The 13424-nt window shown below is 38.5% G+C and overlaps 1 pseudogene; it reads right to left on the reverse strand.

The window, feature by feature from the left end:
* Window positions 1–7302: 7302 nt before the first annotated feature.
* LOC107809331 (glycerophosphocholine acyltransferase 1-like) lies at window positions 7303–12476 on the reverse strand (annotated as a pseudogene).
* Between the last annotated feature and the right edge of the window lie 948 nt (window positions 12477–13424).

A 13424-nucleotide genomic window follows, 5' to 3' on the forward strand; every position in this document is an offset into this window, starting at 1 on the left:
ACTGAGGTCGAATTTCGAAACTAATTACATAACCGGACTCAGGGGTGAATGGGTAATTGTATTTTATTTCGAATCTCGGGTTCTGACCAAGCGAGCCAGGGGTTGACCTTTGTTGACTTTTTAGGAAAAGTGTAAAGATCTTAACTTTATGTAGTGTAATTGATTTCCCTAGCATTGTTTGATGTTCTTGATTCGAATTTTGGTTAGATTCGATTGGTTTGGAGGCGGATTTTTGAGGAAAGGCCCTGGTTGAGCTTTGATTTATTTGCGGAGCGAGGTAACTGTTGGGTCTAACTTTGATTTGAGGGAATATGAACCCTTGCGCTATGTGTTATGTGAATTACATGTGTAGCGACGTATATGCGAGGTGACAAGTATATATACGCCGTCAAAATAATTGTTTCCATGCTTTTCCGTAGTCCATTAATTATTTTATTCTATGTCTTAATTGTTACATGCTTTAATTGTTTCCTATGACTTAACTTGCTATTTTTCACTTATTATTCTCGTATTAAAATGTTAGTTTCTTCCATTCTTCCATGATTAATTGCTACTTGCCTTAATTGTCTTACTTATATACTTTAATTGTCAAATATTTGGCTTGTCTTGTTGCTTTGTATTAATTGTAGCATTCCTTGATTTGATACGGAGTTCCTTATTGCTTTGCTTTCATATTCTTTAGTCGTAGAAATTCTTGTGAATTGAGTTGTTGAATTGATCACATTTATTGATTTTGTTTATGGATCGGGTTGCACGCCGTAGCAGGTGGAATGAGGGAGGATTGATATTGATATGGTGGGATTGGATTGCACGTCGCAACGGAGTTTATATGTGATTTTGATATGGTGAAATAAGGGATGATTGTGATAATGATTCTGATTATATGGTGGGATCGAGTTGCGCGCCGCAACGAATTTTATATGTTATTCTTGTTATTGATATGGTGAAATAAAGAAGGATTGTATTTGTACGGTGGGATCGGGTTGCGCGCCGCAACAGATTTGTGTTTTGTATTCATTGTTGCATTGAATTAGTTTTCAGTGTTTTCATATGAGATTCTGAGGACTTATGTTTCTGGTTTTACTGATTTCGAGAATTGAGTTTACTTTCATAAGTTAATTGCCTTAATTTTCATGTGTTCCTTTCCTGCTATTATTATTATACTGCGTACAGGTTATTGTGAGTGACCCGTCTTAGCCTCGTCACTACTTCATCCAGGTTAGGCTCGGCGCTTACAAAATACATGGGGTCGGTTGTACTCATACTACACTCTGCACTTCTTGTGTAGATTTTGGAGTCAGTCCTAGCGGCGGTCAGTAGATTGCTTAGATTGATTGCCTCACAGAAACTTGAGGTACAACTGCACGGCGTTCATAACCTCGGAAGTCCCATTCTACCATATTTTAGTTGTTCATTTTATTTCAGACAGTTATGCTTTCATTCAGACCATTATTTGTATTATTCTAGTCGCTCGTGCACTTGTGACACCAGTTCTGGAATTGTATATTTCTCACTCTATTTCAATTTTATTTCATTTTATTCAGTTTACTCGGTATCAGTTAATTTAAATTATTAAAAATGGCTAAAAACTATTCTAACATTGACTTGCCTAGCAAGTGAAATGTTAGGCGCCATCACGATCCCAAGGGTGGGGATTCCCGATCGTGACAACCATATTTTTAAAACATTGAGTTGGGCCTGTTCTAGCACAGGCTTAACCACGTCTAGTATACACACAGTCCAAACTGAAAGCTATGAGTTAGGTAAACTCTGCCATAGATTCGTCTTTGCCGCCTGTCAACTTGTGTTGTAACCATTCAATTTTAATACACATCTGACATCACACACAACCATTTGATTTAGGTCACACCACAAGGAACATACTGGGCACCATTTGTTTCATCAAATTCACAACTTAAGAGCCACACACTAGACTTCCATTCATTTGTAAACCAGAAACAAGTGTTAACAACTATAGTTGCATCTAATTATGAAGTCTCCAACGCCTGAGAGATAGTTACTTTATTACTAAGATGTTTCTTAAGCATTACTTTAAGCTCTCCTGCAAAGGAGTCTCATTTTGCTGTTCTGAAAAAGTTTGCATCTCTGATTTTTTCTTCTCCTTGAGAATCACCTGTCTCGGCATCACTTCTAATAGAAAATTTCCTCCATTCCATACAGATGCTGAGACCTTGAACATCTGGTATACCAAATGCAGCTCTGGTCGCCAAGCAGACCACTTAAGTTGTTTGCCGTCTTTGCTTTCTTTGAGAGCCCCCTGTCAAAATAACAAGTTTTCAAGATTAACACTAATGTTGTTGACGATGCAGTCCAACACAGGCCCAATAATGAGACGACCCAATATCAACCTCTCTGATAGTCTTAGATGTAACAGACTTGGGTCTCTTTTTTATTTATAGATATGTGGCCCATTTGTGTAAATATATATATGGGTTGTACATCATTTTATATCTGGACTGTACAGAACATTTCATTCTATTCGATTATATAATCAAAAGCTTTCACATTTTCTCTCTCTAAATATTCTCCAAAATTAGGTTTTCCATTTGTTCCAAATAACTGATGAATTCATTAGTTAACATGGTATCAGAGCCCAGATAACATTAGATATGGGCAATTTCTTCTACATTTTTAGTTAAATTTTTGGTTGATTCGAATTTTGTTACGACGGTATTGGTGTTAATTATTTCGACGGTTCCTGCGAGGTTTTGTGGCAATATGCGGCGTGTTTATTTTTTCTGTCTTTGCTTCTGCTGGTGTTGGACGAGATTGACCGAACATTTTATCTCTTCGAATGTTTGGAGAAGTCTGGTAATACCGTTTTCTTAAAACCCTAATTTCTATTATTCTGTGTGATATGGCTCCGACATCTGAGGAAAGTTCTAGTGCTAGTGATAATTCTACTGTTGCACCTTCATCTCCCCTGTATCTCCTTCCCTCTGATTCTCCTAGCACAATTTTAGTTACTACAAATTTTAATGGGACAAGATATGGGAGCTGGAGAAGGGGAATATTGTTAGGTTTGTCCTGTAAAAATAAATTGGGGATGATCAAGGGTACTATTACAAAACCTAGGCCTACTTCTCCTGATTTTGATGCATGGATTAGATTTAATGATAGGGTTGTGGCTTGGATCCTTAATAGTCTAGATAAGGAAATTAGAGAAACTGTCATGTACACAGAATCTGCTGAGAAGCTTTGGAAGGAAATTGAGTGGAGATTTGGACAGGCGAGTGGAATAAAGATTTACCAAATCGGTAAAGAGATCTCCTCTATCTCTCAGGATTCTTCTAGTATCGCCTCATATTTCAACAGGATTAAGAAATTATGGGATGTGCTTTCTTTTTTTGTTGCATATCCAGACTACGTTTGTGGTTGCAAAGAGAATTTTCAGCGTTTGGATGAGGAACAGAAAGTTCATCAATTTTTGATGGGGATTAACGAGTCATACTCCACTATTAGAAGAAATATATTGATGATGAAGCCTTTGCCTGATCTTGACAATGTTTACTCTATGCTCATAAATGATGAGAGTCAATCTGAAGTCCAAGCCATTGTCCCATCCTTCAGTTCTAATTCTGTAGCTTTCTCTACTGGAACACAAAAACCTTATCCTCAAAATTATCCTCAAAAGTATTTCCCTCATAATTACACTCAGCAAATACAATTTGACTCCTCGAGGAAGCCCAATGCAAATCTAGTTTGCAGGTATTGTAAAAAGCCGGGTCATGTCATAGAGAAATGCTTCAAGCTGCATGGTTTTCCTTCTGGATTTCAGCCAAAGTTCAACAACCCTGCTTTTCAGAACAAGTATAAGAGGACAGTTGCATGTGCTCAGGCATCTAAAGCTCAGCCCATGGTGTATGCTGATAGTACTGATTCAAGTAACATTGTTGCTCAATCTACTACTGGGAGTCATAACTTGACAAAGGAGCAGTATGACCATCTTGTTTCCCTGCTTTAGCAATCTAGAATTACTCCAGCACCTCAGGAGTTTGCCTCTGGGTCTGCCAATTTTGCAGGTTTTGTTAGAGCTCCTGATTATAGTCATTCTAGTTTCATTGTTTGCAATTTCTCTAGGAGAGAAGATAGTCCTTGGATTATAGACTCAGGTGCAACTCACCATATGACCCCACATAAATCTTTACTACTTAACATAAAACCACTAATTTTACCTTATCTGGTGACCTTACCAAATAGATATAAGGTTAAGGTCACATGCACTGGATCCTTACCCTTGTTTTCTGATGTCTTACTTCCTGATGTTCTTTTTGTTCCTGCTTTTCAGTATAATCTAATTTTCCTATCTCAATTACTTACTCATCTGAAGTGTGATGCTCTTTTCACTTCTTCTTCTTGTGCTTTGCAGTGCCCTTCTCTGAAGAAGCCATTGAAAATTGGTAAAATTCAGAAGGGCCTGTGGATCCTCTATCCTGATTACCTTGCTTCTTCTACTTCTACAGTTCCTCTTGTAAATACCATTACTGCCAGTAATCTGACTAATACAAATAAGTGTAGTTCTATACTTTCTGATTCTGTGCAAAGTTCTGATTGTGAAGCTAATTTTTCTGCTCATGTTCCAAACTCTATTTTATCTGTTGATCATGCTTGGCATTTGAGGATAGGACACATGCCTTTTGCTAAAATGAAAAATATTTCCTTTTTACATGATCACCTACCTAAGAACAAACTTTTTTGTGCTCTATTTGTCCTATGGCTAGGCAGCAAAGACTCTCTTTCCCTAAAAGTTCAATTCATTCTACTTCTTCTTTCCAACTAGTTCATGTCGATCTCTGGGGGCTTATCACACTCAGACTTATAATGGCTTTAGGTATTTCATTACTATTGTAGATGATTTTTCTAGAGCTACATGGACACATTTATTATCATCTAAAGCTAATGCATTCACTGTCTTACAATCTTTCATCTTTATGGTTCAGATTCAGTTCACTACCGTTGTTAAAATAGTTAGATCAGATAATGCATTTGAGTTAGGATCTAGTATTGAAGCCATTTTTTTCTTTTCTTTCCAAGGTATTCTGCATCAGACTTCTTTTTCACACACACTCCAACAAAATAGTGTAGTGGAAAGGAAGCATAAACACCTACTCGAGATTACTAGGGCATTGTTGTTTCAGTCCAAACTTCCTCTTAAGTATTGGGGAGAATGTGTCATGACTGCCACTTACTTGATTAATAGGTTTCCTTCACCTTTACTCAAACACAAATCACCATTTGAACTTTTGCATGGTTCTGCTCCTTCTTTTTCTCATTTGAGGACCTTTAGTTGCTTGTGCTTTGCTGTTGTGCCTAAGCCCTATAGGGACAAACTCACATCTAGAACCACTACATCTATATTTCTTGGTTATAACATTGGGAAGAAGGGTTACAAGTTGTTAAATCTTTCTAATCATAGTATTTTTTATTCCAGGGATGTAAGTTTTTGTGAGCATGTATTTCCTTATTGTTCATCTTCCTCTCCACAACTGTTTTCTCCTTTTGTCCCTTCAGATCTAGTTTCTTCCTTCTCTCGTATCCCAACTTCTCCTCATTCTTCTACTCATTCTGGTCCTTCCTCCCCTTCCATCCCTACTTCTTATGTTTCTCCTACTCCCATTGCACAATCTTCTTCTTCTATTCCAGTTCTCAGAAAATCTCTTAGGACCAGTACTCCCCCACCTTACCTTTCTGATTATGTCTGCACCTCTGTCTCTACTCCTAGGGTCCCTTCCTTATCTTCTGAGAGTTGTTTGCAAGAACCTCACTTATTTTATCAGGCTGCTTCAAACCATGCTTGGCAGGAGGCAATGCTGAAAGCATTTCAGGCTTTAGAGGCGAATCATACTTGGGACATTGTCCCTCTACCTTGTGGCAAGAAAGCAATTCCTTGTAAATGGGTTTACAAAGTGAAACAGAGGGCTGATGATTCTATAGAAAGATACAAGATTCGATTAGTCATTAGAGGGGACACTCAACAAGAAGGGATAGATTTCAATGAGACTTTCTCTCATGTTGTTAAATGACCACCATTAAGTGTCTATTGACTGTGGATGTTAAGAGAAATTGGGATGTTTTTCAACTTGATGTAAATAATGCTTTTTTACATGGTGACTTAGATGAAGAAGTCTATATGAAAATCCCCCCCGGTCTCTCTGTTCAATCTGCTGCTCCTAACTCTTGCTCTACACTAGTTTGTAAGCTTAACAAATCTCTTTATGGTTTGCGTCAAGCCTCAAGGCAATGGTATGCCAAGTTGTCCTCGGCTCTTCAGTCCAAAGGTTTTCATCCCAGTTTGAATGACTACTCTTTGTTCACTAAGCTTTCCAACTCAAAGTTGACTGTGGTTGCTGTTTATGTTGATGACATTTTAGTGGCTGGTGATGATCTTTCTGAAATTACTGCTCTTAAAGCCTTTTTGGATGCCCAATTTAGAATTAAAGATCTTGGTGAGATTCACTATTTTCTTGGACTTGAGATAGTGAAACACCCTCAGGGGTTCCTGGTTTGCCAACACAAGTTTACCATGGATTTGCTTTCCGAGTTTGATTGTACTGTTGTTCATCCTGTGGTCTCTCCTTTAGCTTCTCATGTGAAGCTTTCTGCCGATATTGGTGCTCCCTTATCTGACCCTTCCTTATATAGAAAACTAGTTGGCAAGCTAAATGTTTTGCAACACACTCGGCCTGATCTCTCTTTCACTGTGCTACACCTCAGCCAGTTCATGTCTTCCCCTAGAGTGCCTCATCTTGAAGCCGCTTATCATGTTCTATGTTCTCTGATATGTTGCTGGTACTCCTGATATGGGGCTTTTACTTACTGCTGCTCCTGATTTCTCTTTAACGAGGTATTGTGACTCCGATTGGACTGGTTGTACTGCTTCGAGGAAGTCTGTTAGTGGTTATGTTCTTTTTCTTGGTGGCTGCCCTGTTTCTTGAAAATCCAAGAAGCAGCCCACTATTGCTCTTCTTCTGCTGAGGCAGAGTATATAGCTTTGCGTTTAGAAATTGTTTGGTTGCTTCATTTGTAGCAGCAGACACAGAACAACCTAGGAAGAACTTAATTTACTCTGTGACAGGATTGGCGCTTAAAATTAGGAAACATACTTTTCACCTAGATGTAAAGGACACAAGAACCTGAAATCCAGTTCAACAATCAAGTACCATACAGCAAACTTGGAAAAAGAACAATAACTTTGCAAAGAAATAGTCCTAAAAAAGCAATCTTAACTTCCACAAAACAGCTTTAATTATGTAATGAAAGATCTCGCCAAGATAATATTCTGGGACAAAACCGTGAGAAAAAAATTAAATGCCAAAATGGACAGTCCAACACGAACTCTGACAGAGCTATACTCGACTCATATCCCTGATTTTTACTCACTCTCAAACCACAGCCAAAATGGGAAGACATGAGGGGACTCAATGAACTGTAAGCATGACTACTTCAAAACAATGCACTGTCTTTAACAGCACTGACAGTTCTTTTTGTCCATACAACCGTACATTGACTTCTGTAGTTAAGAGGCTAAATTTCTACGATAGCAACAGTCAGATAGAAGGACCGTCCACTTACCAGGTAAAAGATGTATGAAGACACTGCCAGTTTTATCAACTGAACTAAAAACTAAGCTACAGCGCCAAACGATCAATGCCCATGCTAGTCGACCCTGCAGTTGTATTTAGAGAATTAATCTTCAAAAGTGAAGTTAAACTTAAAATAAACCTTCGTATAAGATGCTTACTTCTGCAAACGAGAAACAAACCATGAAAAACCTCTCATTTGTAGGAAAAGCCAGAAGCATGATTAAGAAAATTGTGTTTGCATAATAACACAAGTCCTGCAAAACAAGAATAAAAAATAAAACTACTTCCAGGAATCAGTTATGCTACAGTACATAGATTGAAAATCGTGCAATTCAGGGAGAGATCTGAACAAATGTAGAGCAGAAATCAATAGCATAAAGTTCAGCAAGAACAAAACCAAACTCAAATTACACAATATAGAAGCAAATTATCTAGTGATGGCATAGTTATTGTCCTTTCTCCTAGTTGGAACCATTATGTTTCATTTGAGACATTGTGGGCTTCCCTACTTGTTATGGCGCTTACACTTTTGTCCAATTTAAAAAATTTGGCAGATTGATGATTGGGTTAGCAGAAGATAGTAATGCCATTTCTTGAATCAGTAGTAAATCCATAGAAGAGGAACAAAGGTGACGTAGAAAAAACAGTAAACATATCGAATATCCTGTGGCCCTGTGCAGCCAATAAAGTTGTGTCTGTCAATATGGCTAAAACAAGCAAAATGACTGATTCCATAAGCAAATAAAATAATATACTCACTTGCACCCAAAATAAAGCAAAACGCCCCAAACATAAGAACTCCCATGAGATGAGAAACCTGCAAATTACATCATTAGTACAACCACTATAACTTCAAAATACTTTCAAGAAATAATTCAATTAGCCAGAAAGGAAACACAAGCAATCAGTAATGCACAATAATCTTGATTAGGACCACTACCAACATAACCTAAAGGCAGGGTGGACGCAGTGTATAAGCAATAGTTTCATCAGAATCTGTTGCTTTCAGCACCGACCTTGTATGTGTGTGTATACACTATACACTGCTTCTGCTAATGTAAAGAGGTAAAAGTTACTTACAAGTTTTTTACAGGTTATCAATTAATGCTTATCATACAGATTTAACTGTAATTAATTAACTCATAATTCACATGATTGTATAAATATTTTTTATACTGGCATTGAACTCCGTACAGTAGAAGGGTGTGCAAGTGTTGGGTAGGAGTGAAGTTGCGTTGTAGAGGTGCAAATTACCTTGTTAGTAAATCGTTCATGTTCCTCGGCACGTTTGGCGATCTGATCTTAACGGCTTGTTTGTACAATATCTGCGTTGTTTGAGCCATTTTCTACACAAAAACCAAACATGAGTTGCCACCAAATCAAGAAACCCTTTGTTTACCCTAAAAAAACGGATAACAATTAAATATTTTAGTGGTTTTAAGGATACGTTGATTAATTCAATACAAACGGTAAATATTGCTAGATTGAATAGATAAAAGATGTAATAAATTGCCAAACCACTCGAAAACAAGGGGAAGGGGATGATTCTGGACTCGACAACAGCCTCAATGAGATATCCGTCCTCGATCCCAGACTTATAGTAATGGAACACTAATCAACAAGTGTAAGAACTTTGAATAACAGAAAAATAATAGTATATTGCCTTTGTATGCGTGTTACAATCTATTTAATGAACAATCTGTTAGTCCCGCCAATATTGCTGTATTTGTAAATAATAATTCTGGAAAATATAAGTTATCGTAATGAAACAGTAATTAATTCGAGCCCACTGAATTCACAGTGTTTCCTTAAGGAATTTAATCCTCTCCTAGTACCCAAGGTTATGGATTATTTCCTCCCAGGATAGAACGAATCACACACTGGTGTAGCGGTACTTCAAACCCCAGTGTTTCAGCGAACACAAAGTTCGGTAGTAAATCACACTTATAGTAGCTTTGTTTGAAGTTAAAACAATGAAGAACAAAAGAGTAGAAACTCAGAAAATCGTATAGAAATGCTGAGAGGAAGAAGTGCAATGTATAGCCAAAGTTGAGCGTTTTCAGTTTGGTGTATCTTTCTTCAACAGCTGCTGCACATATTTATAACAGTCAGCCATGGTGGGAAGAGCATTAGGCGGCTGCTATTGCAGCTGGTGGTCAATACACGGATTGGAACATATCCGTTACAAATGCGGATAATCTTACGTTAATATTTACTATTAACAAATAAATTTGGAAGCCGAAGCCGAGCCGAGCAGAGCGAGCGACGACGACGGCGCAAGGCTTGCTTTCTTCTTAACTCTTTAAAAGCTACAAGAAGAGCAATTATATATATACCTATCAAAAATCTTTTCTTCTTCCAATATAGGACAATGTCTTATTGTCAAGAGGGGAAAACTTAAAATTTTACTCAAAAATTTTATTTTTCCCTCTATTTCCCATTCACCCTCATTTTAAGACTATTTCATCTTAAATAACAAAAACCTCAACACAATCAAACTCCCTTTATATAGTAGGGGAGTCCTACTCTAGTTACAATTCCATAAAAGATAAAAAAAAACCTTCCGTTTAACTAATCACCGGATTTTTGCCGGTACGTGCCGAGTTCTACGCCGTGATACCCGGCTGGTCACGGATATCATGGCCCTCTGTTAATCGTGTTCGGTTGCCCGATGATGTTCTCTGATGTCTTTTGGGATTTGGACCGATCCCAGGGTCATGGCCCCGATATTTCCGAAGGTGGGCGTCGTGCCCCCGGACCCTATCTAGACCCTTGCCTCAATTCCGCTCCTTATCATCACACCTCTTGCTTGATTTACCTTATCGGAAACCGTGGCGTCCCGTAGGCCCGATTTCACCCGTATACACCCTTCGTGCATAAAATCAGACCACGGAAATGAAGGAAAAGTAGACGGAAGCTTCATAAATCATTGGCAATGCACTCTCACACGCACGTCGTATTTACACTAAATCGATAAATGCACGTCGTGTTATTCATTCATTTAGTAAAATGAAAATGCATTCACCTTGTTGTGCAGATATATTTGAGTACCTTGGATCGATCTTTGAAGCGCGCTTGACTTTTCCAAATGAATCTCCATTGCCTCCATGGGTTCTAATTCGTTGTTAGACATTTCTTTGAGTTTCTTTTTCTTCAATCGTAGTGGTTACATTTTCGGACGAGTTGTATATAAATATGGCCTCTGCATTCTCTGTGCGTCTTTCATTGTGAAATGCTTCGCTATGGAATACGACACTTTATCTCGTGATTGATTATGTCGCTAATCGTCATTAAGCATCATCTGGATTACAATATTCTTTTACGATATAAAGGTGTACTTGTTCCGTTGTCCGAATGCACATTGCCCACTTATCTTTTAATTTTATTTATTTTTTCACATTCTTTTTATTAATATTAATATTCCTTTTTTGTTATCCTTCTTCCATTTTTTCATACATCAAACAAAAGAACTTCAATAATTGTAATATATATAGTTTAACTTGACTTAAAAGCACCTTAATCACATTCTTAAAAATGATGACCATTTTTTTATAATCGAATGTCCCCGAAGGGACAAAATGATGATGACAATCTTTTACGTGTGAGAAAAATGTCGTACCAAATTAAATCGAACTGAGATTGAAATTACAGTATACTGATTATAATTTCTTCTACATTTAAGCAATGAAATGTTCAAATAATGACTTTCTTTTCTTCTTGTCTTTCTTTCCGCCTATCCGAAGATATACATGTTTCCCAAACTTACTTTTATGATGAGAAATAAAAATAGGATCAAAGAAATTACAAGTTGTTTGCCTTTTTAGCAAAAAATACTCCGTATATATTAGTTGATTTTTTGCATTTCATTACCACTGTTCGCCCTAAAAAACGGATAATAATTAAATTTGTTAGTGATTTTAAGATTACGTATATTAATTCAATATAAACGGTAAATATTGCTAGATTGAACAGATAAAAAATATAATAAATTGCCAAACCACTCGAAAACAAGGGGAAGAGGATGATTCTGGACTCGACGGCAGCCTTAATGAGATATCCATCCTAGATCCCAGACTTATAGTAATGGAACACTAATCAACAAGTGTAAGAACTTTGAATAACAGAAAAATAATAGTATATTGCCTTGGTATGAGTGTTACAATCTATTCAACGAATAATCAGACCCCCTTTATATAGTAGGGAAGTCCTAATCTAGGTATAATTACATAAAAGGTAAAAAAATCATCCGTTTAACTAATCACCGGATTTTCGCCGGTACGTACCGATATCTATGCCGTGATACCCGGCTGGTCACGGATATCACGACCCTCTGTTAATCGTGTTCGGTTGCCCGATAATGTTCTCTGAAGTCTTTTGGGATTTTGATCGATCTCGTGGTCATGGACTTGATATTCCCGAAGGCGGGCGTCGTGCCCCCGGACCCTGTCTCGATGAGACCCTTGCCTCGATTCCAGCTCCTTATCATCACGCCTCTTGCTTGATTTACCTTATCGGAAACCGGAGTGTCCTGTAGGCCCGGTTTCACCCGTATACAGACAGTCGCCTCATTTCTCGGAGAGTAAGTTTTACGGAAACGACGAGGAACGACATGAGTTATTTGATCCCTTCTTCAACACGTCGTGACCCAAAACGACAAAGAAACTGAAAAGTCCCGTCAGTCGGGTCATAATGACCACAAGCAATCGGCAGGTCGTTCCTGGATGCGAAACGGCTCAAAGCCTCTATAAATACTCCTTCATTCGTTCATTTTTTACTTGTGACCAAGCTTCTACCTTCGATCCTTCAAGATATTAGTGCCTCCCTTCATTTTTCAATATTCTTACCTTCATTCTTCAAATTGCAATCTTTCATTTACCCTTCACTTAAACCATCGTGCTTGCGTTTCTCAGCAAGTTTGACTCTTTATATCCTCATCTTCCTTCACACTATCAAACCTTTTACCCAAATAAAAATGGCAAAGACTTCCAAAATCGTTTCCTAGAAAGGCACTTCTTCCGCCTCACAGCCGACCACTGAGGTCGAGGAAACTGTCCTTGATGTGGTTGTCCTCGAGAGGTCTGCTCCGGACACGGCCACTGATGAACCGGCAGTCGAACCCCTCTTGAAAATGTTAGTCCCCGGGGGGTGTTCGATTAATGACAACTTCAAGGTTGAAAAGTCCTCTTTGGTTCAAGGCCGTTGCGAGGCGGTGTCACGGTACATCTGCTCCATTACTGAGGATGTTCTTCCTGTGGTTCGAAAGGACTGTGGCTGGACGGATAAGGGCATAGTGATTCCCGGGCCTGAAGACGATATTGCTACCCATGTTGAGGGATATGTGAGTGTTTACACTTATCCCTTTACATAGGGCTCGGTGGACCTGGTCATCTTGGACTTATGTAGGAGGTATGAAATATGCCTCGGCCAGATCCACCCATCACTGTGGAGTATCGTGATTCTCCTCTGATTCTCCTCTGATTCTTTGTGAACAAAATCGACTAATGCACGTTCACCATCGATCACCTACTCCGCTTGTATAGTCCCCGAATCTTCCGGGGGGGAGACTGATAAAGCTTGTGCGTCGGGCCAGCAAAGCTCAATTTTCAAGTATCGACAAGGACCGAGATCGGGGCTGGCAGGGACGCTTTGTCCAGGTGAGGATCGGAGACTTGATCCCTGCCGAGTGGAGGCCATTCCCCGATAAGCGGAACGTATCACGTAAGTATAACTCCCTTTTAAATATCAATTTTATGTTTTATCTTCCTTCTTCTCATCAGTATTTGGTGTGGTGCAGCCCTCACTCGAGTCCTAAACGTCATT

Source organism: Nicotiana tabacum, chromosome 13, assembly GCF_000715075.1.
Source record: "Nicotiana tabacum cultivar K326 chromosome 13, ASM71507v2, whole genome shotgun sequence".
Taxonomy (NCBI): domain Eukaryota; kingdom Viridiplantae; phylum Streptophyta; class Magnoliopsida; order Solanales; family Solanaceae; genus Nicotiana; species Nicotiana tabacum.